Genomic DNA, 6,401 nt, shown 5'->3' on the forward strand with positions numbered 1-6,401 from the left:
CTAAGCTCCTTATGAACAAGTTGAAACCAAATTATCTTTTGATATAAATTTAAATATGTACTAATTTTGTCAAATTTCCATTAGTACTTAAAAAAATGAAGTTAATGTGAATAAACTTGACAAGAATAAAAATACAAAATACATCAAATTAATATATATATATATATATATATATATATATATATATATATATATATATATATATATATATATATATTATGTAAATAAATCTTAGGAACAATACCTAACCAAGGTACTGTTCATCGGGTTATTTACTTTACCTGGGTTGCTTCTGCCTCTCTTATCCCACCCCACCGCTTCAACTTCTGGAACCTCTTGCTTATTCCTCCACCGCCTAATCTAATACTCTTTATTCCACCACCGCCTCTTTCAATTTTGGTTCCCTTTCTTATAAATCGATTGTACTGTTCGTTGGCTTCTCCATTACAGACGGTCATCTCCACCGCCTCGATTGTTCACACTCCATAACTTCCACCGCCTTGCTCCAGATAATTGCATCTTCTACCTTCTACTTCTTCTTTTAGATGCGAGCGTGCGATTGAACAACCACGAGCACCACCACTTTTGCTTGCTTCTTCAGGTTCGTTGTGGTCAAAATCGATCTACCATATCCGTCTTTTCATTGTATGTTAATTAAACACTAATGGTCACCTGGATTTTCAGGATTCCGTTGAAGTCGGCACCACCATCGATCATAATTGGAATCGTTGTTGATGTCTATGAGGATGTTTTACAAATGTCACCGCCATCATGTTTTTTTAACCTTTGCACGTCCTACTCCTATCTTATTATCTTTCTTTTTATGGTTATTTCAGTGACAACGTGGAGAGTCGCGTCTTAGGCGGAAGAATATAGGGCAAATTGATGTCAGTGCTTAGTTGTGTATACCGCTCCTCCTTCATCTAACTGACAAACCATTGGACCACCAATCTCGCAACCATCACACCTCTACCGATTTCATACCATCTTCTGGGTTCTTCGATGACGGCTAAAATCAATCACCTTAGGCTAAAGCTAATTAGGTCTATACCTGCATTCTCAGCTTATTGATCATTCATAATTCAATTTTCCGATTTCATACCATCTCCAGGGATTATTCGATTTTTGGTTTTATTATGTGATAAACCTAATGATTATACTATGCCTATTTGACACTGCTAGCAAGAAATTGTGGCCTGGATGTAAGTGAATTGTTCCAAGGGGGCTGGAGTTCTCCATGGAAAAGGTTAGCTTCGTAATTAATGTTGTATATTAATACACATTTGAGACTAATTACAACTGTGGTTGTTCTTGGAAGACTTTCTTTAAAGCTTCCTATTTATGTGCACACGTGGAATTATAGCCTCTATAAGCTTGACTAAACCTTCTGATTTCGTTGGATTTTTTACATTTTTTTTTGTTCATTTAGTAATAAAGTATTAGATATCAACAATTATGTTGCTTCTTCAACATCAGACCTGCACAGAGTGGTCTTTACCGACTTCCTCCTCACTGTCCATGCTTTTTGATTTAGGTTAGTCTATTTGGTTGGCTGACAATTATCTGTCTTCTCTCTACCTCTATATAAGTTTACAAGGACATGTCTTAATGCAGTTGTACTGTAGCTATTTTTGGGACAAAACGCATCAGCTTTGTCTCTGAACCTTGAATTCAAGGAATTCATTATTACTATGAGGAATCCACAAATCCTTCTATAATTCATGACTAATTATTTAATTTTTTTTTACTTAACAAAGTTCTTATGCTCATATTTTACCGTTGCATATGTATAATAAAAGGAAATTGCTTGTGTAATGGATTTTGTTATATTTTATTGTGTAATTTTAAGATTTCCTAATATGAGTATTAGTTATTAGTTAAAATTCCTTTTGATGTTTGATTAATATTAGGTCTTGAATTGCGCGTCAACTGCCCACTTATCGCCTATGAATTCATCCTCAACCTAATGGGATTTACATCCTTTATGTTTGTGGTGGATTTAGACCTCTTAGAGAACAAACCTGACTTCTTAAAAAGGTAAATTTTTCTTCATTTATGGTTGAAATGTTAATGTAGGATGAAAATTTTCATGTTCCTCAATGCCAACAGTATTGTGTAGGCAATTTTAAAAGTTGGGATCCTATGATAACCACTCCTTATGGATTATAAGTTTCACCACGGTTTTAGATTTTTTGCAGCTAGTTTTCCATTTGTTCATTCTTTTTGTAGATTTTACTAAAAGTTCTTTATAGACTTGTAGTTGTTGGATATTGTTTACATTGAAATTGCAAATTGATTTTCAGCCCTGTTTCCTTTTTTTCCTGTTGAGTCCTGTTTAGATAAATGATGTGTGGAGAGTATATGAGAAAATGATGGCATAGTTCGGGAAAACTAAAATTTATATTTTTTTTATTATAATCTTATTTTGGTTTTAATGAGCTTGCATTTTGGTTCATGATATAATCAAATTTTTAAAGCCTCACTTGATGACAAAAAAGCAACTCTCTATGCAATTATTCTAGCCTTATACCCTCTTCGTTGCTTCTTCACTTTTCTTTACTACACAGATGTAGCATCACTTACAGTAGTTCTTGCTATGTATCTTATGTGTCTCAAGAATATGTTTCTGGTGAAGTTATCTTCATTTATTGGTAAATGTTTTTTTCCCAGATGATTGTCTTATGGACATATGATGTTTAAAAAAATAACTGAGAGAATAATGGCATATTTGGGAATTAGTAGGAAAAAAGTAAACGAGGGTAAATTTGTAAAAAGTTATGATTTACATCAATAAAATTTATTTAGGCTAAATAGAACTCCAGTTGCTGGTTCCTTTTGATAAGTTCACTCTATTTGCAGAAAGTATGCAATCCCATTTGCCAAATCCTTTCAGCAATAAACGAAACTATGTTATAAGTTAATTAATTACTTTTTTCATTAATTACCATTTTAATGTTGCTTATATCTTACAAAAGTTATGATGTAGTATTTCGAGTGGATGCAGTACGTATGGATTTTACCAAACCGATGAATTTTTTTTTCAGTTTAAGTTGATTTGTGCATTGGTTAGGACAAAAAGTTGACCAGAGCTACCATTTTTCTAGGAAAAAAATCCCCTTTTTTCCCTTGGTATTTAAGCAACATCTGTTTTGTAATTGTCTAGACAACAGGTGTAAGATCAATTACCTTTCTCCTAGCTGGGAGAACTCTCTTTTGCGGTTTACACAAACAGTTCAAAGGATTTAACTTTTTCCATCCACCATGTCCTCAGATGATGACACAAAGGATGTAAAGAACATATATGTGGAGAGTAAGTTGTTATTTTATTTCAATAGATTTTTAACCATTTCTTTATTGCATGGTGGTTGTTGGATCGATCTATTATTCTATAATCATCTTGACCTTGATTAGTCAAATTACTTGATTTCCCTTTGGCAATATGAAAATTTTGGAATTTTAATAAAACCAGTAAGTTGAAATGCTGACAGGGGGAAAATAGTTAACTCGAACTTCATTTTTTTTTCAAAAAAGGAAGGCATTTCAGTTTTGCAGCACATTGCAGATCTGGTTGATTGGTGGAAAAACTTTCCAACAAAATGTGTGTTCGTTAAATAAACACACAATAATTTTCTCTGTTATAAACGCACTTTATTAAAACTAAAATCTCTTCTTTATTTACATAAACTATATATAAAAAAAACAAAGAAAGAAAATGTAAGTAACCAAGAATGATAGATAATGTTCTTATTGTTGATTGCGGTTATGTTATATGTCATATTTATTCTGATTTTTATGTTTAGCAATGTTTTTCTTGTGAAGCATTTGTTTCATAAAAATAAAAAAATAAAAAGAAAAAATGAAAAAATGAAGAAGAAGATAAACTCATCCGGTCTAAAACAACTTTTTTGTCGCACCTTCCAACCCCCACAAAGCGGGGGGGATTGCTTCTAGTTAATATTAAAATAATTGTTTAAATAAAGGAATTCAAAATATGATTAATGTTTGAAATTGGTCCCCTTAATGTATTTGTATAATCATTTAAATTTTATTTTGATACATAATGCCATTAAAATTTTAAAATTAATATACATATTAAATCACGTAGGGGCTTATGAACGGTGCCTGGTTTGGAGTCGGCTCCATTACCATATGGTTTCAAGTTGTGGCTTCCTGTTTAACTAATGTGTTATGTTACTCTCTTCAAACCACATGTGTTCTCTGTATCTGGAAGACGCTAATTGCTCTATTTTGAACCATAATTCATCGAATTCCCATCTTCTTGAAAAACTTTCGGAAAATGTTCGTCCGCTTCTAAGTGTGACTCCTTGATTTTCCTTTTTGTTGTCTCATTTCATCCCCTAGTTTTTTTAGTGTTTCAAAGACGTTGTTTTTAGAAAAACGTATGTAAGCCATAGGCGAAGTTGGGGACAAGTTGGAGCAATGGACGAAGGAACCCGACATGTGAATTGTTGTAGTTGACATGTTTGGCTTACTCCCTACAAATTGTGGTGTGTTGTTTATGTCATCTAGGTGTTCTTCAACCCTAGAAGACGACATGTCATCGATTTTAGAGCTGCAAATGCTATCCAAGTTAGTTTATTTAGCTGATGAGTTTGTTGATTTCATAAAAATAAAAAATATGAATTATCATGAAGGGAACTTGGATTTGACTCTTGAGTTGTGTGATGATGCGATAGAAAAAGATATTGTTGATAAGATTGATGTTTGAAGCGTGGTTTAAGTTTTGACCTTTTAGAAAAAGTCAAGATCGTTGATTTTCTAACAAAGGAATCTTGTACCTGGCATGTTCTTCTGTATATTATAAACTTTTTATGATCTTACGAACTATAATCTACTGGTATTCATTTGTTAGGATTCTTGTTGTTTGTTTTTCGTCAACAAAAGCAACCATATTCCAAAAATACCCTTAAGAGATCACATATGTTATTAGTTTATTTCTACTTACTTTGTGACTTAAAGTAATGTTATTTATCAATTTGATTTTTATTTAGTTTTATTGTACATGAGAAAATATGTTTGAATGACTTATTCCATTCCATTGTGTTGACCGAACATGAAAATGGAATGTAATGATCCATTCTATTACATGTTGATGTCATTCCTTTGTGATTCAATTCCACCATATCAAACAAACACCTATTGCTTGAGCCGTAATCCTTTAGGATATGTCCATAATGAACTATGTGAGTATTTCAATTAACGGTTATCTTTGTCATCAGAATAAATGACACCTTAGCCAAGATATAAAGAAACAGAAGAAAGCAAAATACTAGATTTTCATTATATAGGAATCATATTCATATACAAATTAAATATCACATTTCAATGTTCTTGTACAAGAATGAAAAACCTGGAAATACCTTTCGTTTCTTAATAAACTCATTATAAAAAGCTAAGTACCTATTTCGATTTCACAACCAACTTAAATAAAATGATCTTGATACTCTTTTCATTTACACTTCATATCAAATACAATATCAAAGTGTTACTGACCACAAACTACATAGATTTGCTGATGACATGATTACCCCTTGAAGAAGGTGGAGATCCGATAGGAGTTACATATTCCGTTGCATTTTCCTTTCAATAACCATAATACCACGACTTGGGCGAGCTACTCTATAAACACCTGTGCTTGCAAGGACATCTATGTCTTTTTCGTTATGTTCTCCAAACGAGTATATGTAACCTAAAGCATTGAACTTAGTGTTTGGTAAAGTCATGCATAATTGCATTCTAATGGTCAATCATGACCACAACTGAAAAGGATTGAAGTGGTGATAAAGTTCCCACTGTTTGATGGTGTTTCAAAAGTTGCCCATAAAGTAGTGACATATAAATCTGCATATAGGTAATTGCACATCTTTTTATTGTTAAAGTCGTTGCATTTTATTTTCATAATTCCGAAGACAAATCTTTATTGGAATATGAAAACTTGATCTTCATGACATATAATGAAAAATATAGCTCATGAAAAGTATGGTGTTGCATTCTTATTATAATTTAAAGAATGAAAAAAGCCAAGGAATAGTAACCAAGTCTCACATTTGTTCTACATATGTATCTTAATTTTTTTATTGTGTTTGTTGAATTATTGTGACTTACAACATTTAATGGGTTTTAGTTATGATGAAGATCATGAACAATATTATGATGAGTTAATTAGACTAAGAATGATGGATCAGGGGAGTTGCTAAACTTATAACATTCTACTTCCATTTGCCTACCACCCTCCACCCTATGCGTACAACACCGTTCCTTCATTATCATCCAAAATCAGTTGTGTATGCAACACTTCTATAACTGCATCTACATATTGCTTCTGTGGATATGAACCATTTTTATGGTTCATAATTTTCTTTTGGTATTACATGCTAGAA

The 6,401-nt window shown here is 32.3% G+C and overlaps 1 long non-coding RNA gene across 2 annotated transcripts; it reads left to right on the plus strand.

The window, feature by feature from the left end:
• The first annotated feature begins 276 nt into the window (after positions 1-276).
• On the plus strand, positions 277-5,514 carry LOC145075560 (uncharacterized). 2 transcript variants are annotated; one of them, XR_013692462.1, is made up of 5 exons: positions 277-601; positions 685-1,246; positions 1,911-2,037; positions 3,164-3,310; positions 4,106-5,514. It is a non-coding gene; the product is annotated as an uncharacterized LOC145075560 (long non-coding RNA). The 2 variants fall into 2 exon arrangements; XR_013692461.1 differs by having other exon boundaries at positions 3,164-5,514.
• Positions 5,515-6,401: the final 887 nt, after the last annotated feature.

This window comes from Lactuca serriola, chromosome 9 (assembly GCF_051521515.1).
Source record: "Lactuca serriola cultivar US96UC23 chromosome 9, Lser_US96UC23_V15, whole genome shotgun sequence".
Taxonomy (NCBI): domain Eukaryota; kingdom Viridiplantae; phylum Streptophyta; class Magnoliopsida; order Asterales; family Asteraceae; genus Lactuca; species Lactuca serriola.